Consider the following 25,775-nt stretch of genomic DNA (forward strand, 5'->3'; position numbering starts at 1 on the left):
CGCCGAGATAAAGCTTCTGCGGAGGGAAGTATTTAATTCGCTTCCAGCACCATCGGAAGAAACTCCTTCACGCCGGAGGCTGTGGGGTGGGCGCGTGGGAGCTTTCTCTTGGGTACGCTCCCCAGTCCTCCGCCCGAAGCCGGGTGCGCCGAGCCGGTTGTCAAAGGCGAATTACAGTATTTTGTTTGTTTTTCGATGGGGAGGTGTTGCTGTTAAGGAATGAAAGAGGCCTGGATTAGAGCTAGGATCTGGCTTCCTCTGCATTCTAGCACAAGTTTCCTGCTCGACCTTGACTCTGGCCAAGTCTATTCCAGGCCCCTCACTGGTCCTCAGTTTCCCTGTTCATTAAATGGGAATTTGGACTATGATCTTGTTTTTGCACAGCCAGGGTGGCAAATTCCATCTCCTCCAGGCCAAAAAAACGCCGTCCTCTATGTGTAGCCTCCTCTCCCCTACACCCAGCTGTTTGGAAGGGTCCTCTTCTCCCCTTCTTTTCTTCGCCCGCCAAGGGGGCTGAAGGGGAGGTGGGCGGGGACTGCCCCATCGGCCCGCCCGCCTCCGCTGGCCCCGCCCCCTTACGTCCCCTCTGCGCCCCTCCGCCCTCGGCGCGGGGATGAGGCAATCACGTGACCTCACATCCGGCGCGGGAGTCCCGAGCTCGCAGCGCGCGCTCCCCCGCCCGCCTGCCCGCCTGCCCGCCGGCTCTCCCCGCAGCGTGATCCGGGCGCCACGGCGGAGGGGAGGGGGGGTTCGCGACGTCGCTGGCGGCGGGAGGCCGTTTCGGAGTGCAGACCGCCCCCCTCCCCTGCCAGCCTCCCCCGCCGCCCTCCCTTGTTCTCGCTCTGCCCCGGCAGCACGCCGCCGCCGCGGGCGCCGAGGAGGAGAGCGCGGACGCCCCTGTGCCCGGCGCGGCCCGGGCCTGCCCGCGGCGCCTCCCTCTCCTCACCCCGAGCCGCAGCGCGCGGCGGCGGCGGCGCCTCGAGCCCGAGCGACCCGCGGCCGCCGGCGCCGGCTGAGGGCGATGGGGCTGGGCTGAGGCGAGGCGGCGGCGGCGACAGCGGCGGGCCCGGGCCCCGGCTCCCCGCGGTCCCTCGGCTGCTTCGGCCGGGAGGCCGGCGAGGAGACGGCGCAGCGGCGGCGGGTGAGTGGTCGGGCTTTCCCGGGACGCAGGCTAGGGGTGTGGGTGGTGGTGATGGCGAGGGGTTGAGGGAGGTGAAGGGTGTTGTCGGGGGTGGCGGGTACAAGGAGGGCTTCTGGTCGGCTCCTCGGGCCGGAATCCGGCATCCCTTCCCCGGGGAGGTGAGTGGGGTGGGGAGCGGAGCGCTAAGACCGCGGAATGTGTGTCTGGGACAGGTGAGGCGAGGAGGAGACACCCACGTTGTGGGTGTGAAGGCCTGGGTTGGACACGCTGCCTGCGGGCCGGGCGAGTGTGTGCTGGGACTTGGGAGAGGGATGGTGGTCCAGCCCTTTTCGAAAGTCCCGGAGATGGTGTGGTCGAAGGGCCGGGCGCTTCATGTGTTTCTGCGGGTGCTGCCCGAAGGGCTCTTGAGTTCGTCCTTAGCCTCCGAGTAGTGGGAGCTGCTTGCCAGTCACCGCATTTTACGGGTAACTCAGTGAGGCCCAGAGAGGAAAAGTGACTTCTGAATTGCTCAAGGCTTCTCACTTTGACTCCGTAAGCGAGCCGCAGAAAAAGCCAGAGTCCTCTCGTCCAGTATTTGCGCGGCCGCGCTCTCTACGGCCTTAACATCTCCCCCATTACCTTCGCATAGTTAGGCTTGGTAGATGTTATGACTCTTTTGAGGGGGTTGTGGCGGAGGGAATGGATTGAAGATTGACAGCTCCGTGCGGGGCTTCCCAGTTGGGAAAGCTTTTGTGACAGGTGTTTATCATTTCCTCTTCCCATAGATCTGACAGGAACATCCTTGGATCTTGGTGTCTGGACATAGGAGGTATGAATCACTCACGTAATTAACTCCTTTTAATCGTCAGTGTCTTAGAGCTATATTTAGTGGTTATATTAGTGCAAAATGAATGGGTATGGAGTTGTAAACCTAGAAACAGAATCCTGTGTTGCCTACGTATGATTCTGAACTGAATAAGTAGAACATTTGTGTACATGATGACTATTTTAGATCTATGAGTCAGGAAGTTAGACTTTTGTAAAAATCCAAGAAATGCAGGAAAGTTAAAGATTATTGCAAAATGAATACTGTCTTTTAAAGGCTTTGTTGCTAAAGTGAACGTGTTCTGATTCATTGTCTTTTAAAGAGTGATTTCATAGTTAAAAGTGTTTTACCATTGGTTACAACTCAGCCTCAGCCAAGGCACATATGTTAATTTTGTTTCACTGGAATATATGGGGCAGTCTTAGGAGGATTGTTACTTTGCGGAATAGGCTACAGTTGCCAAAATAAATGCATGTGGGCATCCCATTCTGGTTTAGCAATCCTTTTTTTTTTTTTTTTTTTTTTAAGCAGATCAGTTACTGGAAGTTTCAGGTAGTAAGCCTATTATTAATAATTGTTGTTATGGAAGTTTACTTTTGCTACTCTCCTTTGCATCATCCACTGTTAGATCAGGTGAGAGTGAGACAGTTGAGATTTTTGAATGTCGTTAGAACAGCAAAGCTTGTGTTTGCACAAGGCATTGGGTAGGAAAAGTGATGGCACTGGTTGTTTCAATTTATAAGCAGTAGAGTTATAAATGAAAATATTGAGTAGCAGTTTATTTTGAAAATACAGTTGACAGGCTTTGATTTGATGCAGTGTTCAAATTATGTAGTAGGAGGGCTGATTTCTTTGTCTAGGTCAACCAGGATGCTTTATTTGGGGTATGCCAGTTAATTAAAATTTTAATTTGTAGCTGATTTGAGATAAATAGGATAAACTACATAGATAGGAAAAATAGTTTTATAGTAATTAGAACAAAGCTCTGTAAGCCTGAATGTCTAAACATTATCTTCTGATGAGTTTCTACCTGGTTTTGCTTATTACATGTTAGAGCTAAAATACTTGTGTTGGTTTAGTTAACCTTTAATAGTTCTCTCATTTAGGTAGTATCAGTTTCCTGCCTATGTTATAGTTCGAATATGGATTCTTAGGTGGATAATAACTGTGTTGGCAGCTACAACATATTGTAGAGAAAGCATGGACATGGGAAATCATACTGGAGTTTGATTTTTGACTTTTCATAACTAGTTGTTTGACCAGTGCTGATAGTTACTGAGTAAGCTTATTGTATGGTAAACTTTGAATTTAACACTTGACATGAATTAATGCATTTAAACCCTGTTTTACAGATGAGGAAACTTGAGATTCAGAGATGTTAAGTTGCTTAGAGTCACGTACAGCTAGTATGGTGAACCTGGAAATAGAAACTGCTTGTTACATATAGTAACAGAGTTAGGGTTCTGGCTGTCTTCAAAGTCCTTTGTATTCTAAGTTGCTTAACTTCCTGATCTTCTTCTTCTTCTTCTTCTTCTTCTTCTTCTTCTTCTTCTTCTTCTTCTTCTTCTTCTTCTTCATCATCATCATCATCATCATCATCATCATCTTCTACTTCTTTTTTTTTTTTTTTTAATTAAAAATGAATACTCATACTTACCTTAACAGGTTTTGAGGATTAACTGAGCACTTGTATTCTCCATTTCCCTCTTGGCATTTCATATACTAAATCAGGTTATGCTTCTGTAACATGGTTTTGTAACCACTTGTGAATATAACGTTTTAAAATGTGAGCATACCTTATTCCCAAGATTAATAGTTGTCCTAGGAGATGGGCTATGATCAGTGATCTGGGGGCATCCTGTGAAACTGTCTTTGTTCTGTATTTTTTCCCAATGGTCTGGGTGATGGTGGAAGTAACTTTATACTTGTGAATGACAGCAAAATGGTTGTAGTTGCTAAAAAACAGAATTTTAAAAGGCTCTTGATTACGTGCTTTATCTCATGCTGGATTCTGTTCACTGGTAAACTTGATAACCTAAACTATAAATAGTAAGTGGAAGACTTTGTGAATGGAACCTAAATTGAATAGCAGTTAGCAGCTTATCACTTGTTAAAGACCCGTACTCTTAAACCAATTCACGGTGTTATGTTAGAAGAAGATAATCCAGTGCCTGACATGTACCTGATACATCACCAGAAAGTTTGTTCCAGTGATGGGATGCATTCTGAATGTACTGTAGAGCTCATCTAATTAAATCTGCATCCAAGAGATAGCTGATGGGATTTGATCTTTGGTTTTGGAACATAGTTTGTGTGAAATGAAGCTAACTGGCTTATGGAGAGAATAAATCTGTAGTCACCAAAACCATGTTCTAATTAACCCATCTCACTAGTCCAGGAAACATTCAAGAAACAAGGAAATAATTGTTAGAGTCTTACTTAAATTTTGTTGACTTCATATTTTAAGAGTAGAGAAATAAGAGAAGATCAGAATTAGAACACATCTTTTAAGATTTATTTAAAAAAGTAACAGGTTCTGGGCTTATTGAATGTGGAGAAAAGTAGGTGGTATCTGTAGGGTAGAATGTCCTGAACTTAATGGTAGCTAATGATTATATAAGTTATGAGTTAAAAACATTTGTGTTAGTAAGATTAAAAATAGAGAGGTGATGTGAAATGTCATGAATAAATGGTAATAAAAAACGAGCAGTTTGTAATCACGAGTTAAAAGATGTTATGGAATTAGTAAGGAGGGAGAAGAATGCAATGAAGGAAAGGGAGAGCTGTTCAAGGAAACTTGAGGGTGCGGATTGCTGAGTTTCCATAGAACAGGTCTCCAGAGAGAAATGTCCCAATACCGGATCTGGTAACATCTTAGACCCAAAAGGCTCATAATGGGGCCTTTGTTAGGTCTGAGTGGTAAAATATTAACTCAGGTAGCAAACTTTAAGACTGCCAAATTAAAGGAGTTATGTACCACGAGGCATCTCTCCCAGGAAAGAGGCCATATAGACTTGAAAACAGAGCTCCACAGAAGCAGGTTTCTTTGAAGGTACATCTTTTACCTCTTCCTGTCACCAAAGGCCACTAATGCTGGTATGAACTGAGAATGCAGGAAGAAGTACCCTGTGTTTAAAGTTGATTTGTGTGTGTGGGATGCGATGAATTAAGTGAGTTGTAATCAATCTCTTTTTTAAAACATTGTTTTAATGTTTATTTATTTTGAGAGAGAGACAGTGTGAGCAGGGGAGGGGCAGAGAGAGAGGGAGACACAGAATCCAAAGCAGCCTCCAGGCTGAGCTGTGAGCACAGATCCTGATGCGGGGCTCAAACTCATGAGCTGTGAGATCATGACCTGAGCTGAAGTCGGACACTTAACTGACTGAGCCACCCAGGCGCCCCTGAGTTGTAATCAGTCTCTGAATGGAAATTTCTCTCTCTTTTGTTGACTCTTTCACTTACTCCCTATGATCTGTTGACACCCAGATTCTAGTTAGGTAAGAAATTGAATTTCTGGGAAGAGTGAGTTTACGCAAAGTAGAATTTCCTGGTTATATGATGTGGAATTTGCTGATGTATGTAGTCTTTTTCTCAGCTTTATTTATTTATTTTTTATTAAAAAAAATTTTTTTAAGTCTATTATTGAGAGACAGAGCATGAGCATGGGAGGGACAGAGAGAGGGGGAGACACAGAATCTGAAGCAGGCTCCATGTTCTAAGCTGTCAACACAGAGCCCGACGCGGGGCTGAAACTCTCAAACCATGAGATCATGACCTGAGCCAAAGTGGGATGCCTAACTGACTGAGCTATCCAGGCGCCCCATTCTCGGGAATTTTAAATAAAAATATTTGGGTGCACCAGTTGGTGGAGCATGTGACTCTTGATCTTGGGGTTGTAAGTTCAAGCCTTGCCTTGGGTATACAGATTACTTAACAAAATCTTAAAAAAAAAAAAAAAAAAAAAAAAGAATTGTACCTCTTGTTGGGTGGTGGTATAAAAGACAGTTCTATCTCTGATAGCAAGCTAGATTAATTGACTATTTTATTTAGTTTTTTCTGTTTTCTTCATAAGGCATTTGTGAGTTGGACAATGAAATAATGAAGTGTGAGATTGGAAAACATTAATGCTGAATGGTCACAGATAGGTCAAAGACTAGTCCCTTCTTTTTATAGAAAAGGAAACGTGTCTGGAGAGTAAGTGATAGCATCATAGTAAAGGATCTGGGCTTAGACGGTTTCTTTAGGTAGGGTATTCTTTCCACTCTTTCCTTTGTTCTAGTTACCGGCCCATCTCAAAACTCGATGTGCATTTTTTCTTTTTTCTATTGAGAACCAACGTTAAGGATTGCTTTTGATTACTTGACAGGCTTTTATTTTATTTTTATTTTATTTTAAAATAAGTCATGGAGTAGTTACTACATGTCTAGTGTGCCTTCTTTTTTTTTTTTTTTTTTTTTTAATTTTTTTTCAACGTTTTTTTTTATTTATTTTTGGGACAGAGAGAGACAGAGCATGAACGGGGGAGGGGCAGAGAGAGAGGGAGACACAGAATCGGAAACAGGCTCCAGGCTCCGAGCCATCAGCCCAGAGCCTGACGCGGGGCTCGAACTCACGGGCCGCGAGATCGTGACCTGGCTGAAGTCGGACGCTTAACCGACTGCGCCACCCAGGCGCCCCAAGTGTGCCTTCTTCTAACAGCATCCTTGTTGCTCTGCTTTTTCCCATTTGTGAAAAAGGATGAATAATGCATTAGTTATTAACTTACTTTGATACACAAGACCAATGTTTTGGTTCCCAATTCTTTCTGATCTAAAGAGCTGAGTAAAATGAAATCACCTTTTATGTGGGGGCTTTGGGCCTAAATTCTCATTTAAAAGGTAAAAATCCAATATAGTCAAAATTACCCTTGAAAAAGTCCTTTAGGAAGGCATCAGTTTGAAAACTGATTGTTGACTGACATACCGTTTTTCACTTCCAACAGCCAGTTATTTCTCCAGCTTTTAGGTTATTTTTTTTGTGTGAGCTGGGTCATAATTGGTTATGTGAGATACCTTTGACAGGTGAATGGGACTTTAGATTGGCTGAGAAACAGCAAATTTATAGTCTCCATTGCATGCTCACTCTGGGACAAGGATGTAAAGGCAGGCATCCTGCCACCATTATTTAAAGTTATTTTTTCTCTTGTTTTTCTTTTTTTCCTATAGCACAGATAGTTGAATGAGTGTAATTAAAGGCATATATGATGTGAGTCCACAAGGTAAATAATGGAGAAAGAAATTAGATATTTATGAAAATCTGTTCTCTCTCCACGGTTATATTGGGTGTTTTATAGCACACAAAGAACCTAGCATAATTAAAAGGCTCAATAATAATGTTGGAAATATTAGGGGACCATTTGTACTTTGTATAACTCTGGGTTGATATTCAGCTATATTCAGTGTTAGATAATGTCTTCCTTAACTACTAGTAAAATCTGCATTATTTTAAAAGAACTGTAGATGCACCTGGCTGGCTCAGTTGGTAGAGCGTGGAACTCTTGATCTTGGGATTATGAGTTTGAGCCCCATGTTGGATGCAGAGTTAACTTAAAAATAAACAAACAAACAATGTAAGTTGTTAATGTTTTCCTTGAAATTTAAAGTATCTGAACCTAAACATTACTCTTGGGATAGCACAGTAAGAAAATACAGGTCTGATGGCTAAAGATGCCTTGGGAGAGGGTGTTATACATATAGGGGTTAAAATGTGGGCACCAGAGCCACGTACAAGTGACTTTAAATTCCAGCCTCATCACTGATTAGCTCTGTGGTTGGGTTCAAGTCACTTAACCTTTTTTAGTTTCTTCATTTGACAAGTGGAGGTAATAAAAGCTACTGGAGAGAATTGTGAGGATAAGAGCCTCAGTAAATGGTAACACACTATTATTTGTTTAATGTAGTTATGGTTTAATAACATTTAGCATATTCGAAACAAATGTGTGTGTGTGAGAGAGAGAGAGAGAGAGAGGGAGGGAGGGAGAAAAGTGAAGAGAAGGGAACGTAGAGGGGGGATTGAGGATTGCTGCCTTTAGTATTTTAACTGGAGCAGCAGGCAATAATGACATAGTTTTGTATTCAGGCTTTTCATAGTAAAATACCATGATTTTGCATCTTTGGGAACAACATCCTAAAAAGCTCAAGCTGTTAATCTCATGTATCGCTAATGTACATTTTATGTATATTTTTATCTTTCCCTTTCTCTCTTTGGGTGTGTTTGTAGTCATTTCCCCCTATCCTCTGTGTTACTGTTACCCATTGTCTGTCCCTGGCCATGTTATAAAATTTAAAAATATGTTTAATTAGGCTTATTTAGTGGAATTTTATGTGATTTATTTTCATTTAGAAATACTGATTAGTGAAATGTGTCTACATCTTTAAAAGGAAGGTTTGAAATTTTATTTTCTTTCTGTGGCCTTTGGATTGATTTCTTTAAATGTGGGTCACTGGTTCTTCAAAGACCAAAGATTTTTCATTCATCTCTAGATTATGCCTTAACTTTTTTTTTTCTTTTTAATGTTTACGTATTTTGAGAGAGGGCAGAAGCAGGGGAGGGGCAGAGAAAGAGGGAGACTGGATCTGAAGCAGGCTCTGTGCTGACTGCAGAGAGCCTGATGAGGGTCTCGAACTCATGAACCAAACTGCGAGATCATATGTAACCTGAGCCAAAGAGGTGCCATCAAGTTGAGGTGAGCCATCAAGGTGCCCTAATTATGCTGTAACTTCTTAAGCCATCAGTTTTCTAAGCTCATTTATAATTTATTTTGTCCATGATTTCCTAAAGTTTCTCTTAAAAAAAATTTTTTTTTGCCTTACTGTTTTTCCATGCATAAAAGATAGAATCCTTATTTACATGCCAATTATAATAATGTGTTTCAGTTTACTAAATAAAATGTAAAGTCCTACAGGCAAGTAGCCTAATTTTGTCTGGAGCACTTAATTATTTGAACGACTAGACTAACCTAACACGTTCTCAGTTAAAGTCGATTTTTACTTCAGGGATCCTTTTGATAGGAAAATATGCTTTTTATAGTGATTACTACTGCCTTAGAGTTCATTGATGGATAATTTTGAGCTAACCCATGCTTGTTTTCTGTTCAGTTTTTGGTGAGAAGAACAGGATAAACTGCTTAGTTAGGTTCAAAAGCATCTTAATGTGTTTTTCTCTTGAATCCTTTCTTATCTCTGATGCAGCCCATAGTGAATGACCCTTCCTCATGTTGCCTTAAAAGTATTGTGGCAATTACCAATTATTGTAGCACCTACGTGTTGTGATTTTTATAGGCAGGAAGGAAGGAAGGAAGCTTGGTTAGGGCCTTTTGGTTATGCTCTTAGGATTGTGTTGGCACATCTGATTATTCAGTGTGTTTTAGTCCTGTGTGTGCCAAGCACAGGGCTAGGTGCTGGATATATGTTGATGAATGAGTTCTGCCATCTTAGAGGTGAACAGTCTAGCAAGTGAACACAGTGCTGCTGTGCGGTACAAGCCCAGAAGACACCATTCACATTGTATTGGGAATGGGGCCCTGTGTCATGGCCTTTGGTCTCTTTCAGTAGAAAAAAGTTCAGAATCTCCATCACCTGCAAGTTAATCCATATCTGTATCATATCAGACAAGGCCCTTCATCATAGAGACCACCCTGTGCCCCAGTCAGTTTAGGTAACTTGTATTCCTGACATTTTCTAGGATTTCTCACCTTAGTACTTCTTTTTTTTTTTTTAAGTTTTTATTTTAATTCCAGTTACGTAACATACAGTGTTATGTCAGTTTTGGGTGTACAGTGTAGTGACTCAGCACTTCCATACGCCTCCTAGTGCTCCTCATGGCAAGCGATCACCTGTTGAACCCATCCCCAGCTGCCTCCTCTCACCTCAGTACTTCTGCATGTGGTGATTTCTCTGCTTGGATTCCATCCCTCTGTTATTTTCCCTCTTTTTACTGCCTGTTTGCTTGAGGAACTTCACACCGTTTAGGTCTTATATCAAGGGATAGTTCTTCTCTGAAGTCTTTTCTGTCCTTTGCCCTCCTCTCCCTGTTCCTCGTGCTCCCACGATACCTACTTTATAGCAGCACATAACCATTTTGTTTGATACATGTTTGCTTATCGTCTAGTTTACTAGACTTGGCTCCTTGAGGTTAGGAGTTTAATCTTTGTAATCTCCAGCATTTAGCACAGTACTTGGCACATGTGGGCAGTGACATCCTAAAACATGACTTTTTATGAAATCAGAAGTGGTGATAAGCCATAATGATTTGTGCTGGAATGTTACTTTAATATTTAGAGATTTATCCTGAAATGTTAGGATACTTGGGCAACATTGATTTTTTTCAATTAATGTGCCTTTTCCTAAATCAAGCAATGGTCTAGGGTAGATTTCAAGATACTACTGGCTAGGATAAAGACACTGTTTTAAGTTCATTGGAGAACATGTTGGTGAGCCTTTCTGTCTAGAATAATGAAAAATTGACCATAAGTGGTCTCTAAGACAAGCAAAGCTTTTCTTTTTTTAAAATTTATTACTATTTTTAAGTTAAATCCAAGTTAGTTAACATAGAGTGTAATAATGATTTTAGAAGTAGAATTTAATGATTCATCACTTACGTATAGCACCCATTGCTCATCCCAACAAGTGCCCTCCTTAAGGTCCCTTGCCCATTTAGCCCATCCCGCCCCCCAGCACCCCTACAGCAGCCCTCAGTTTGTTCTCTGTATTTAAGAGTCTCATGGTTTCTGTCTCTCTGTTTTTATATTATTTTTGTTTCTCTTCCCTTACGTTCATCTGTTTTATATCTTAAATTCCACATGTGAGTGAAATTATATTTCTCTTTCTCTGGCTGACTTATTTCGCTAAGCATAATATACTCTAGTTCCATCCATGCTGTTGCAGCTGGCAAGATTTCATTCTTTTTGATTGCTGAGTAATATTCCACAAACAAAGCTTTTCGATCGAAGAATGGGTGACCCATAGGATTGCAGTGGCACTCTGTTTCTGCCGGTAGCACCCATGGCTGCTACCGTGGGAGTGGATGTGGTGACGAAATGAGAACACTTGTGGGAAGCCCAGTCAGGAATACTCTTAGACTTTTGCGTGGGCCAGCTTCTGAATGCTAGAACTACAATGCCCATTCCCTCTCTCTTCTACTTTTTTTTTTTTTAAGTTTTGTTAGAGATTTATCTTAGATTTTCAGCTTTGAGAAGCTATAACTAATTTACATATTAACTTCTGAACAGAATGACTGTTGATGAAGAGGAAGTTGTTGATACTGAAGAACACGGTGCTGTGGGTGGAAGGTGTATAGGGTTACATGAAGTCGGTAAGGGGCCTGGGAGAGGTTATTGGGAGAGTTGGAAAAGGACATTGGGATGAGTATAGGAGCATGCCAAAGACAAAATTTACTTGGTTGTGAAATTTTACCCTTTCTTCACACCCCTTGTCTTGCCCTGTCCCATTCATTCACCTATATTGCTTAGTGCTGGCCTCATTCTCAACCTTTAAGTTTTTAGTCTGTATGTCCAATGTTGTGGGACAAATGTTCTGACACATACAGAGGGACAAAGATGGGAGATGTCCTCTGCTGGAAGGTAAAGGGACACTCAAAGTATGGTGGAGAACATACTTGACCAGGGTCTGGAAAAACTTGTAGGAGTTCTTTAGCCAAACTGTTAGGAAAGGGCATGCTTGGCAGAAGGAACAATGTATGTAAAGGAATGGAGGCAGGAAACGGGCCCTTTGAGGGATTAAAATGTGTTCTATATAGATGGAAAGTAAGGTTTGTAAGAGGTGAATGATAACCTTTGGTGAAAGAAAGGCAGGTGGTGTTGATGGCTAGGCAGGGCCAGATTCTGAAGGATATTAACATGTTTTCCATTTAGTTGTGACTTTGTCCTTGGAGCCCAATTGGCTCTCTCCTCTACTTTACTTCCCCATGGTAGGGAAACACATAGTATTGTGCATTGTAAGACTTTTCAATTTTTTGCTAGTGAGAGGACTACTCAACTTTCTTAATCCAGTATATTTCTTCAAATGATACAAGCAGAGGAAGCTTTTTTTTTTTTTTTTTTTAAAGTAGGCTCCATGCTCAGGGCAGAGCCCAGTGTGGGGCTTGAACTCATGACCCTGAGATGATATCAAGAGTCAAACGCAAAACCAGCTAAACCACCCAGATACCACAGGGATACCTCTTTTTTTTTTTTTTTTTATTTCTTCTATAATTTATTTTTTATAATTTACATTCAAGTTAGCACATGGTGCAATAGTGATTTCAGGAGTAGATTCCTTAAGCCCCTTACCCATTTATCCCATCCCCCCTCCCACAACCCCTCCAGCAACCCTTTATTCATTCTTTATATTTAAGAGTCTCTTATGTTTTGTCCCCCTCCCTGTTTTTATATTATATTTGCTTCCCTTTTCTTCTGTTCATCTGTTCTGTATCTTAAAGTCCTCATATGAGTAAAGTCATATGATATTTGTCTTTCTCTAATTTCATTTAGCATAATACCTTCTAGTTCCATCCACATAGTTGCAAATGGCAACATTTCATCCTTTTTGATTGCCGAGTAATACTCCAGTGTGTGTGTGTGTGTGTGTGTGTGTGTGTGTGTGTTGTGTACACACACACACGCCACATCTTGTTTATCCATTCATCCATCAATGGACATTTGGGCTCTTTCCATACTTTGGCTATTGTTGATAGTGCTGCTATAAACCTTGGGGTGCATGTGTCCCTTCAAAACAGCATACTTGTATCCCTTGGATAAATAAATACCTAGTAGTGCAATTGCTGGGTCGTAGGGTAGTTCTATTTTTATTGTTTTGAGGAACCTTCATACTGTTTTCCAGAGTGGCTGCACCAGTTTGCATTCCCAGGGGATGCCTCTTCAAATATTTTATTTTGGAGGGACTCTAACCAGTTTGGGAAATGCTTCTGCAGACCATGGGAAGCTATTGAAATTTTAAGCAGAAAGAAATAATCATGTCTGGTTTGTATATTGTTAAGAATGAGGAAGACCAGAGAGGGCATCAGGACCTGAGTTGAGGCAATGTTGATGGAGATAGGGCATGGTGAGGTGGATGTGAGAAAGGTAGAAATGGTAAGACTTAGTGCCTAGTTGGATACAGGTATGGAATAGGAAGGAGTCTAGGATGACTTCCGAAATCCTGGCATGGAGCTTTATGCAAATCATATTCATTTTTTTCTTTTTATTAAAAATTTTTTTTTAACGTTTATTTATTTTTGAGACAGAGAGAGACAGAGCATGAACGGGGGGAGGGGCAGAGAGAGAGGGAGACACAGAATCGGAAGCAGGCTCCAGGCTCTGAGCCATCAGCCCAGAGCCTGACGCGGGGCTCAAACTCACGGACCGCGAGATCATGACCTGAGCCGAAGTCGGACGCTTAACCGACTGAGCCACCCAGGCGCCCTGCAAATCATATTCATTTAAGGAGTAGAAAGATACAATAAAGTTATTGAATTTTAGCTGTATGTAAACATGTATGGTTGATGTTTAAATCTGTGGATCTGGAGCTTGAGAGAGATTAGTGCTGAAAATACTGATTGGCAGCTCTTGGTAGTTTTCACCATAGATGGATCAGTGTTGCCACCCTTGGTCCTTGGGTTATTATAAAGAGAGAAGGCCGGAGAATATTAATTAAGAAGTGGGTAGAGGAAGTGGGGCCTCGGGGAATATTAATAATTAAGAAGTGAGCAGAGGAAGTAGAAACTTGGTAACCCGGCTACCTGCCCCATGACCCAGGCTAGTGTAATATGAAGTATAATTTAGAATTGTGGGAAGTAAAAGGTGTGGGCCATCTTGGGAACCTGGTCAGTATTTTCCTTATGAAAGAGTGTATTTCAGGTACATTTGGCTTTGAAATGAATTTTTGGAAACCAGACCCTTGAAAGATGATACTGTCTGCATGTTAATTCCTTAATTTGTTGGTAAGGTTCTTTGACAGAAGTCACCCCATGCTTGACTTTGTGGGAAAATAAAAAATGCTGATTTTGGTTAAGTGAAGTTTATTTTTTTCCTGTTTTTAAAAGACGATATTGACTGAAAACTGGTCAGTAAAGTAGATAAGGCCTGTAAAAGTGTTTTGTAAACTAAAAATCCCTGTACAGATGTCAGTTACTACTGTTATGGTTGGCATAGTGCCCAAATGCATTGGTCTTTTTTTTTTTTTTTTTTTAATCCTGAATAGTGGATTACAAAATGACCATAGGAAATGAGAAATTTCAGATTTCTATGATGGTTGTACCATGAGTAAGACCATTATTCTCTTCAACAGCAATTTAAAGTGTTTTTGGAATACTTGTTGAGTGCAGATGTTAAGGGCTTTGCACTTCCTTTCAATGCTGAGTCAACATGGGCAGGTTTCAAGTTGGGGAAAAGGAGTGAAGTGGAAGAAGACAAATTCACATTATTTTAAAAAGATGATCCAAGTACTTACCAATTATAATTGCAAATTAGCAGGATTGTACTTTTTGTACAGAATAGTTTCCTAGTGACTTTATGCTTCTTTTGTGGTCAGGTCTTCATAACGTCTGGAAAAATGAAATGTGAACTGTAGTGTTGCACAGATGATGAGTGAAACTAATTTTGCTTTCTTGCCAACATAATACAATAATCTTGAAGTGAACAACGCTGAGTTAATAAAGAAAAATTATTTTGGAGTTTGCTGTTAATAAGAAAAATGAACATCTCTGGGGTCTGTGTAACTCCTTAACATACTCCTTACAGACTTAGAATGTAATTTCCTGGAACTTTTTCTTCCCTCTGTTTTTCACTTTTTGACTATTCCCTACCCACCCTTGCCTCTTTTCCTCCCAGTTCTTCCTCTCCACTCTGCTCTGTTTAGGTACCTGTCTGTGCACACTATTACTTTTTGTTTCATTGTGCAGGTACAATGTAATCGTTTTGAATAGGTTCAGTCAACAGTTTAAACTCAGTGCTGTACTACCATCAATGTACTTTTGCTCAGCTGAAAGGACATAGTACTATGGAAAGTTGAGACCCACTTCAAGTAGTACATGCAGTGACCACTGCGTAATGATGGTTACCTGCCAATAGCAACTATAAGGTTTTATCTAAGCTACATGTTGGCTTTTGTGCAAAAATGTAGATAATATGAGTCTTAGAGTTAAGGAATGTTTAAATTTTATTTTATTATTACTATTTTTTAAGGTAAGCTCTACACCCAGTGTGGGACTTGAACTTATGACCCCAAGATCGAGAACCACATGCTCTACTGACTGAGTCAGCCAGGTGCCCCTCAGTGTTTAGATTTTAAAGAATGAATGTTTAAATTTTAAGTTCACATTGCTGATTGAAATGTCATGCAAGTTTTTAGGGATTTGGATCAATAGCATTACATTTTAGAAGAAATAATCACTAATTTACATTAAAATGGAAGAAACATTCATATATTACTTAACTAAAGACCTTATCTTACCTCTGAATTTAAAAATGTAACTTTTAGTTTGGGCAGTTAGGCTCACTTAGTGTGTACAAACTGTAATTGGAACTCTAGATTTGTCAATTTGTATTGTATTAAATACCAAACAAGTTCTTTAGTGCTTGTTTTAGAATACTTGTTTCAGTTAGGTTTTTCTGCTTGTAAGTACCCCTAAAGCACAAAACTCATATACTCTATTTCCTGAGTTTGAAGAAACTGTTAATGGTAACATGTAGGTATATGTACTTGTACATGTGACATGGATTTCTAATTGAGATTGGTGGATCCAAGTGTGGGAATATTAAATTCTGATGTACTCTTGGTTTTCCAAAACAGTAGTACAGATTCACTCTTAACAGCAGTCCATAGGGTGCTCCTTGTTTTTATTTATTTAGCCAGTTTAACGGGCAAGTAGTGTTTTACCGCATAATTATATGCTTTACCTCACCTTGTTCTCTAATAGGTTTGTGTACTTTTTAAAAAAAATTTTTTTTAACAGTTATTTATTTTTGAGACAGAGAGAGACAGAGCATGAACGGGGGAGGGTCAGAGAGAGAGGGAGACAGAATCTGAAACAGACTCCAGGCTCTGAGCAGTCAGCACAGAGCCCGACGCGGGGCTCGAACTCACATACCGCCAGATGGTGACCCTGAGCCGAAGTCGGACGCTTAACCGACTGAGCCACCCAGGCGCCCCCGTGTACTTTTTAATTGTTACTGTAGTCCCTTCCCTTACTCCATAACATTGTAAGATCCCTAAATTCTGGTTTCAGACAATTGTGAATTCGGGAGTCATCTTTGTAAAGGCAGTAATAATACACCTGCCTTCTTTTCCCTTCACCACCATTATCATTTGTTTTATGTCTTATTTTTTCATGGAGACACATGAGACAGAAGTTATATATCTATAGAAAACTCTGCTTTCCCAGGTCAGTATTTCCAGTGGCACTAAAAAAAAAAATCTTACAACTTTTCATAATCACTTTTGATCAGCAGCTTCTCTATTAAGGCTAGTGAAAACTGTCAGCCTCTTTCCTTATCAATGTCGGAACATCACCTAGTGGTGAAAGAGTGCAACAGCAAGATGCGTATGGAGGCAATACTCGTGTAGGTCAAAGCTTTCATGGTTGGAATGTATTGTTCGGATTATTACAACTGCTTCATTTCAGTGGGGAAGTTGAAACCAAGACAGGTGAAGGAACTTGCAAAATAGTTCACGTTGAATTAATTGTCTTTTTTGGGGGGAGGGGGTAAAGTTGTATATCTCCTACAATTCCTAGTATAATAATGAACATGGCATATATGGTTACTTAATGCTTGTAGATGGACTAATTTGATTAAATAATTTAGGATTTGCTGCTGTTTATGTTGTGTCACTGGCTACTACTTTGCCTCAGTGGAGCCAAATTGTGGAGGGGACATCAAAATAAATACAAGCAACCCTAGCTTCCTAGAAATGTACTTGTTAAGGGGGCCTTCAAAATGACTACTTTTCTTTCCTGGGGTAAAAAACCTGATGAAGAGAGATCCAGAAAATCTGGAGAATGGTTTGGTAGAGCACCGTGAAGTGCTTTGCAGGTTTCTACAAGTTTCACACCCAAGGGTGGCCATGCATTGGAGAATTAGAACTTTGTACATATGCTCAGCCTTCCTTCTTTCCTTTCTTTAACTATTTAGATGGTAAAAGCATTAAAAAAGCACCGAAGTCTCTCCCACTCGCTCACCCTGCAATACAGTATCACCACTGGTGGCCACTGTGTCCAATTTATCGATCTATTTGGTTAGGGGTAGATGCCAGTTTTCTTTCTAGGCCTACTGATTCTGCCTATTTTAAATATTCACTCTGTAGGACTGGTCTTATTGCAGTGATCTTGTCTATTATTTACTATTGCCTGCTGCAGCATTTTTCCTAATAGATGGTAAGATTTTGAAATCAGTCTAGCAATTATAACACTTTTGTAAATCTCAGTCCTCAAATGTGAAGCTTTGAAAAGTCACATACGTGAAGATTTAAAGGGAGGTTTGAAAGTTTTAAGATCAAAGCAGCTTGAATAAATTAAAAAAAAAACCTCTCATATAAGTAGACATTTAAAAAATGTAAGCTCTTTATTATGTTGTATGTAAAAGAATTTTTACACATTTCCATTTTTTACAAAGCAAAAGTTAAAGCATAAATATCAATTGTCAGTCCAAAGCTACTTTTCCCCATTTTTACTAAATAAGTGTTTTGCAGTTGACCAATACTCAAAGCCACTATTTTATCTAATGATGACTCTTACCACATGGAATTTCTACGAATAAAAGGGTTGATTTAATGTATTTAATGAAAGTGATAAAAACATACATAGGTATGCTGTAGTGTGGGCTAAGCTGTAACTCTTCATGTTCCTAATATTAACCCGAAGGCAGATAATTCCCTTATTTTTCGTAATTATAACTTATTTTGTTTTAGCTATCACATTGTTTTGTAGCGTACAAAAAATATAATTATACAAAGACTGCACTTGACAAATGTAAATACAGTCTTGGTTTGGTGTGTTCTGGACACAATGGTCTTTCTTGAGCCTAAACACAGAAACAAAAGCATGTATTATAAGAGAAAGTTCAAGATGGGAAGTGATAAAACGGGTGTTCAGCAGAGCTTTGTTAAAATGTAGCTGGTATCCTTGTAAAATTTCCACGTATTCATTAAATTATATTATGTCATTCTTATTGTTGAGAGCTGACTTGAAGTGTTAGGTTTTGCCCTCATAGAGAGTTGTGGCAATTTGGTTCCTGTAGTTCGGAGATTGAGTTTAAAAAAATCTTTTTACACAAACATTTGTGTAGCTATTAAAATGGAGTAAAGTAAGGGCTTATATGTATTAAGGCTCTTTTTATTTCAAATGTAAAGGGAGAGCTGCTTTTGAGTTTCAGAAGGTTATCTTAGTTGCCGTGGATGCTATGGATTTGACAGTGAAATAATATTCAGAGTGCTGACTGAACTGTTTTTACTTCAGGATCTTTAAAACACCTTTTGCTGAGTGGGCCTTCAAGATGGGTTTATCAAATTTTTATTTAACATGGGTAGGTATGTTTAAGTCTCAGAAAAAAAAAAAATACCTATAAGTACAAAGCCAATAGGATGATTCATTCTTTCAACAATGCAAGGTGACCCTTTTGAGTCTTAGTCTTAGTGCAGTTTTTAATTTTTAAAACTGCAGAGTGTATGTTACAAACTTATAAAAAATGTTATGTAAGCATTTCTTTTAGAGTAATTCAGTTTTGTGAATTTTGAGTAATAATACATTTTTAACTTTAGTTTTTTTACTTCCATCTCTCTGAACTTGGCAAATACTGAAGTAGAAATTTAAAAATGTGTTCTTCAAAATTGCTTCACTTGAAGTTTTACTCGTTACAGGTCACTTTCTAAGTCACTTTGTGAAATTATATACTTAATAATTCTGGGGACATCTATGGAATATCCTTCAAACCCTCCACACATACTATTATAAAACTTTTGTTCCAACTAATAAATTCAGGTTTGAAGCAAAGATGGCTTAGAGGTTCGGGGATTTCTATGCCAGTTAAGGCCAACCCCTCTTGTTTTAGGAAATGAGATATGACTCTTATCCTAGAGTATTATACTTCAGATGGTTCTTAGTAATTATATAATGTGAAAAAAATCAGTAAACTTACAAGAACTAGCATTTGATTTAGTGAGATTTATTCCTGATAGCTTCACTTTTTCCTGTGCTGCTCTTTTTACTCACAAAAAATCAAGTTCATTGTAAATGCAAGGAAGGGTTTGGTTAAGCACAATAGCCTATAAGCTCCTTGCTATTTAGATAACATCAAGGCTGAGGCATGCACTGTGGAATTGGGAATTCAATGTGCTAGCTAGATATGACTTAATTCAAGAGGAGCTTTACCAGTGGCAGTTAGATGGCAGAAGGGTGTATCTTCCGAAAGTCCATTTAAAGTCCCTGAATATAAAAACCCTAAATTTTAATATCTTAGTCATCTTGAAAACAGTACAGAAAGAATCAAAACAATATTTGGCAGAAAATTCTCACCTGAATGGATTTTTATGCTTAATTTTATTTTCATTATTAATAGCCAGATTTTGAAAGTGCTGCTGATACAGCAATTGGGAAGAATAATGATATAGTGCTTTTGGTAAGAAAAATTTCTTTAATTTGTTTTCTGTAATCTAAAAATTGACCTGATTAAAAACCATGTATGCACTCTTGCAAACTACCAAAGTTATATTCTGTAAGTTAAATGGATTTTAGAAGTTTGGTATTAATGCTTCAAATGTTCTAATTAGATATATGGTAGAATAGTATTTAATATATATTGTCATCCTTGTAAGCAATATAATTTAAAGTATATTTATAGATTTTTATTTTCATGGAGTCAAAGAAATGTTAGAGGCTTTGTATTATGTACCTGTTTTTAAAATGGAAATATACATTTATAATATGTATATGTTTTAAATGTAAGCTGCTGCAATTTTCTCACTGGATTTTATTAAAAGTTTATATGAAAGTCTTGGTGAAGTCTTGATAATTTCCTATGTGGGTATAGTATGTTTAAAGAGAATAATAATTGATGGTTAACTTTTTATTTAAATTAAATTATTTTTAATATCAACTTCAGTAAAATTGGTAAGACTTAAGAATTTTGCCTTAAGAAGTAAGCTAAATTTTAGAACAATAACAGTTATAAAAAAGAATAATGAGATACAATGGTTAAGAATTGTATTTTTAGATGATTATGAAAACTAGATTGTTATAGGCAACGTATGAAGATGAGATGATGTAGCTGAGTTAGACTGAGGTGAAGTCTGTCAAGATCCATTTGGGGAAAAGATTTTGAGTAGTTGTTAGTACGTGAAGTTAATGAAAACATTGAATATTAATGATAATTTTTCTAAAATTATAAAAGCATGCTTATGCATCTGCTAATACATTCTACATTGAAAAATTAGGATTTCAAAAAGTGGGGAAGTACATCTGTATTTCTAGGCAATGGATAAAAGACAAAAATGAAGAAGAGTGAGAGTCAAAACTTAGCAGTAAGAGACTATGGATAATGCCTGGTACTTGATTGGTCGGGTCAGTGGATTTGAGATTTATAGAAATAGAGTTCTCAAGGTTTATGGCCTTTGGTTCCAGGAATGAATATCTTCTGAAATTTTTTTTCTTTCTAAAAGCTTCAGATGAGTGCCTTTTATATTATTTATTTAAAAACACTTTCTATTACATTTTCTACACACTAAAAAAGTAGGAAGATTAGGATAATGAACTCTCATGTACCTGTTATGCAGCTTTTAACTCAGCTGTAGCAATTACTAACTCATGCGATCCCCTGATGAATAAGTATATGTTTTTTAATTTTTACTTTTTTTAAATTTGGAAGTGAGTTCAAACCTGCAGAAAAGTTGATATATTGGTGTAAAGTTGTTCATTAAGTTCCTTGATTATCTTTCTGATATTTGCAGAATCTATAGTGATGGCTCCTTATTCCTAAAATTGGTAATTTGTGTCTTCCTCCTTACCCCTTTGAGTCCAACTAGAAAAATGATCAATTTCATTGATTTCTACTATCAGTTTTATTAATTTCCCTTCAGTGCTTACTGTGGGTGTAATTTGCTGTTCTTTTTCTACTTTCTTCTTCTTCTTCTTCTTTTTTAATGTTTATTTATATTCGAGAGACAGAGAGAGGGAGAGAGAGAGAAAGAGAGCTCTCAGCACAGAGCTTGACACGGGGCTCAAACTCATAAACTGTGAGATCATGACCTGAGTCAGATGCTTAACCAACCAATTGAGCCACCCAGGCACCCTGTTCTTTGTCTGCTTTCTAAAGGTAGACATGAGGTCATGATTTTAGGGCTTTCTTTTCAGAATTTGAAATTTAGTGCTATAAATAATTTCTAAATACTCTTTTAGCTGCATCCCACAAATTTTGATATATCTTCATTTTTGTTCAGGATATTTCATATTTTCCCTATTGATTTCTGCCTCATGGATTTTTTTCTCTACTTATCTTTCTCTTTTGGTTTCTAATTTAATATAATTTTTTTAAAGAATTTATTTTGTATGACTTGAATTTATGTCTTGGAATATGGTCTTTCTTGGTAAATGTTCTGTGCACATGTTCAAAGAATGTATACTTTGCAGCGGAGTAGAGTGTTCTGTAAATATCAGTTGGGACCAATTTGATTGATAGTGTTATTCGGATCTTCTAAGTCCGTTGTGTATTTTGAGGATCTGTTAAATGTATACATGTTTAGGATTACTGTTTTATGTTAATCAGTTGACCCCTTTGTCATTACAAAATGACTTTATCCTTGGTAATATTCCTTGCTTTGAGATCTACTTTGATATTAATACACTTATTCCAGCTTTAATTTGAATAGTGCTTGCAGGGTATAGTTTAACTTTTAGTCTACTATGCCTTTATATTTAGGTTGCATTTCTTTTAGGCAACATATACTTGCTTATGGCCTTGCTTTTAAAACATAAAACCGTAATCTCCATCTTTTAATTGTTGTTTAGACCATTTATATTTAATGTGACTATTGATATTGTTAGGTTTATCATTTTTTTAATGTTTATTTTGAGTGAGAGAGAGAGGGAGAGAATGAATGGGGGAGAGGCAGAAAGAGAGGAACAGAGAATCTTAAGCAGGCTCCGTGCTGTTAGTGCAGAGCCCGACTTGGGGCTCAGTCTCATCAACTGTGAGATCATAACCTGAGCCGAAATCAAGAGTTGGACACTTAACCAACTAAGTCATCCAGGTACCCTGCCATTGTTCAAATTTTTTAATTTTTTTATTTTAGAGAGAGAACATGTGTGAGTTGGGAGAGGGACAGAGGGAGGGAGAGAGAATCTTAGGCAGGCTCCATGCTCATCGTGGAGCCTGATGGGAGGCTCAATCCCGTAACCCTGGGATCATGACCTGAGCCAAAATCAGGAGTCAGGTGCTCAACCAACTGAGCCACCCAGGCACCCCAATTTTTAAAATTTATTTATTAAAATTTTTTTTAACCTTTATTTTTGAGAGAGAGAGAGAGAGAGAGAGAGAGAAAGATGAACAGAGAGAGAAGGAGAAACAGAATCCCAAGCAGGCTCCAGGCTCTGAGCTGTCAGCACAGAGCTCAGTGTGGGGTTCAAACGCGTGACCTAAGCTGAAGTCGGATGCTTACCTGACTCAGCCACCCAGGCACGCCCCCCCCTCCTTTTTTTTAACTTTTAGAGAGAGAGTACGTACACACAAGCAGGGGAGGGGCAGAGGGAGAGAGAGAATCTCAAGTAGGCTCTACACCCAGCATAGAGCCCCATGTAGGGCTCCATCTCACAACTGTGTGAGATCATGACTTAAGCCAAAATCAAGAGTTGGATACTTAACTGACTGAGCCACCCAGCCGCCCCAATATAGTTAGGTTTAAATCAACCATCTTGCTGTTTGTTTTTTATTTGTCTCTCCTCTTGTTTCCATTTTCCTCCTTTTCTTTTTCTGTTACATCAGTTGAGTATTTTTTATGGTTCCACTTAATAACCTCTTGATTTTTTTTACTTGTGACTCATTTATTAAAATTTTTTTTTTTTTTACGTTTATTCTTGAGGGAGAGAGAGACAGAGTGTGAGTGGGGGAGGGGCAGAGAGCGAGGGAGGCACAGAATCCGAAGCAGGCTCCAAGCTCTGAGTTGTCAGTGCAGAGCCTGATATGAGGCTTGAACTCATGAGCCATGAAATCATGACCTGAGCCCAAGTCGGATGCTTAACTGACTGAGCCACCCAGGCGCCCCATATTTATTAAAAACATTTTTTTAACGTTTATTTATTTTTGAGAGACAGACACAGATCATGAGCAGGGGAAGGGCAGAGAGAGAGGGGACACAGATTCCAAAGCAGGCTCCAGGCTCTGAGCTGTCAGCACAGAGCCCATTTCAGGGCTGAAACCCATGAACTGTGAGATCATGATCTGAGCCGAAGTTAGTCACTCAACTGACTGAGCCACCTAGGCACCCTAAGACTCTTTTATTTTAATGGTTACTTTAGAGTTTAGAGTATACATCTCTAACTTATTACAGTTTACTTTCAAGTGATTAAACTCATGTCTGATGCTTTTCATTCCTTCGTGGAGATCCACGTTTCCATTTCCACTTTTCTACCTGAGGACTTCCTTTAACTTTTTTTTTTCAGGTTTTGTGTCTAAAAGTCTTATTTCACCTTTGATTTTGGAAGATATTTTTGCTGGGTATAGAATTCTCTAAATGGTTTCTTTTTCTCAGTACTTCAAGATGTTACTTAGTTGTTCTCACCTGTATTATTTTTAGTAAGAAATCTGTGTCATTCTTATCTATTTTTCTTTGTATGTAACAGATCTTCTTCCTCTGGCTCCTTTTAATATATTTTTTTAAATCACTGCTTTTGAGCAGTTTGATAGTGACATGCCTTGTTGTAATTATTCAGTGTTTATTTGCTTAGTATTAGTTGGACTTTTGGATCTGTAGGCTTATAATTTTTCATCTAATTTGGAAAAATTTTTGCCCTTATATCATTACATATTTTTGGTCTCTCCTACCTTACATGTGTATTAGGGCTTGAAGTTGTCTCATAACTTACTGATGTTGTTTTGTGCTTTTTTCTCTCTATTTTGTGTTCATTTTTCATTTTGGATATTTCTATTACTTTGTCTTCAGGTTCATTGATTTTTCTTTTGCAGCATTTAATCTGTTAATCCCATCTAGTAAATTTTTCATCTCCGATACTTTACTTTCTATCTTCTAGTCAGCTTGGTTCTTTTTTATATCTTTCATGTCTCTACTTAATGTGTTCAATCTTTCCTTTTGCTTTTTGAACATAATGGACTAGAGTTACAGTAGCCATCTTATTGTTCTTGTCTTCCAGTTCTATTATTTGTGTCAGTTCTTGGTCTTTTTCTACTGATTGATTTTTCTTATTATGGGTTATATTTTTTTCTTTGCATACCTGTTAAGTTTTAACTGGATGTCGAATATTGTAACTTATTGGGACTAGATATTTTGTATTCTTATAAATCCCTTGAACTTTGTGAAGCTGTTAAATTATTTGGAAACACTTTATTCCTTTAGGTCTTAAGAGTTTTGTTAGGTAAGATCAGAATAGCTTTTAGTTTAGGGCTAATTTGATCCCACTGCTGAAGCAACACCCCTCTGAATACTCTTCCTGATTCCTTGTGAGTAATGAGGTTTTCCACTGTGGTTGGGAGGAACAGGCACTCTTCTCAGCCCTGTGTGAACCCTGATGATTTTTTACTCTTAATTGTTTTGGATGGTGCTTTCCCTGGCCTCCAGTAGTTTCCTCACACCTGATCGGTACTCAGCTTAAGACTTGAGGAGGACTGTCTTACAGATTTACATTGTTCTTTCTCTGTACAGATCTCTTCACTGATAATCTGCCCTGCAAACCTGCCTCATCCTCAGGGGATGCCTTTGATGCCTCCCCAACTCAGGGAGACTGTGGGCTCCCCCTGGGTTCCCTGCAGTATTGGACTATGCCTTATGCATTCAGTAACAATAGTTGATCTTTTCTGCAGGGAAAGAGGTTGGGCTTGCTCATTCTCCCAGTAGTCTATTAGCAGTAGGTTATGGCCCTTAAGAATAACTGCCACCTCAAGTCATATTGATGAATCAGTCTTACCATCGTGGAATGACTCCAGTAGTATGCTTCAAAGCTGTAACACTACCCTAGACTGAGAAGAAATTGTTACTAAATTGCCCACAGGGCTTTGTATGATAATGTGGCTTGTTTTGGAGATGTTGGGCCAGATACCTCTAAGACTTCATTTCCAAGATGGCAGAGTCTTTTTTGTGTATATTACATATTATCACCTATATATGTTACATATAGCATTAATATATGTAACATAATTTATACATAATATATAGTATATTATGTATATATTATATATATTATATATAGTGTATATAATGGTATATTATAACCAAAAGTTCTGTGTTATATTTCTGTAGAAATCCCACTCTAGTTAGCCCTGACCCCATCTCCAGGGCTAGCAGAAAGTACAGAAACTCTGAGTGCTCGTGCAGGAGGCATCAGTATTTTTTATTGGTCATTTTGTTGATGACATAAATCAAGAGATTTCATTACTCTTATTTTTACATATGGGATTTGTTTTAAATTTTCCTGTTTAATCCATATCATGTAAACATCAAATAGCTGTTGCTATCTTAGCACAAAATCTTCCTTACATCATATTCAGGTATTTTTTGAGTGCTTGTCATGTGTGAGGCCTGTGTTTACACATTGAATAGATGAGTAGAGAAATGACATCTGGAATAGAGGTAATAT

General features: G+C 38.8%; 1 protein-coding gene across 1 annotated transcript in view; it reads left to right on the forward strand.

Moving 5' to 3' along the window:
- Positions 1-636: 636 nt before the first annotated feature.
- ATP13A3 (ATPase 13A3) overlaps positions 637-25,775 on the forward strand; it is an 89,282-nt gene continuing 64,143 nt past the window's right edge. Inside the window, exons 1-2 of the mRNA XM_019448797.2 lie at positions 637-1,141; positions 1,906-1,949. The gene's annotated coding sequence lies outside the window, so the exon portion shown is untranslated. The remainder of the gene's footprint in view (positions 1,142-1,905; positions 1,950-25,775) is intronic.

The sequence above is a fragment of the Panthera pardus genome, unplaced genomic scaffold (assembly GCF_024362965.1).
Source record: "Panthera pardus isolate Hobbes unplaced genomic scaffold, ASM2436296v1 HiC_scaffold_16, whole genome shotgun sequence".
NCBI lineage: Eukaryota > Metazoa > Chordata > Mammalia > Carnivora > Felidae > Panthera > Panthera pardus.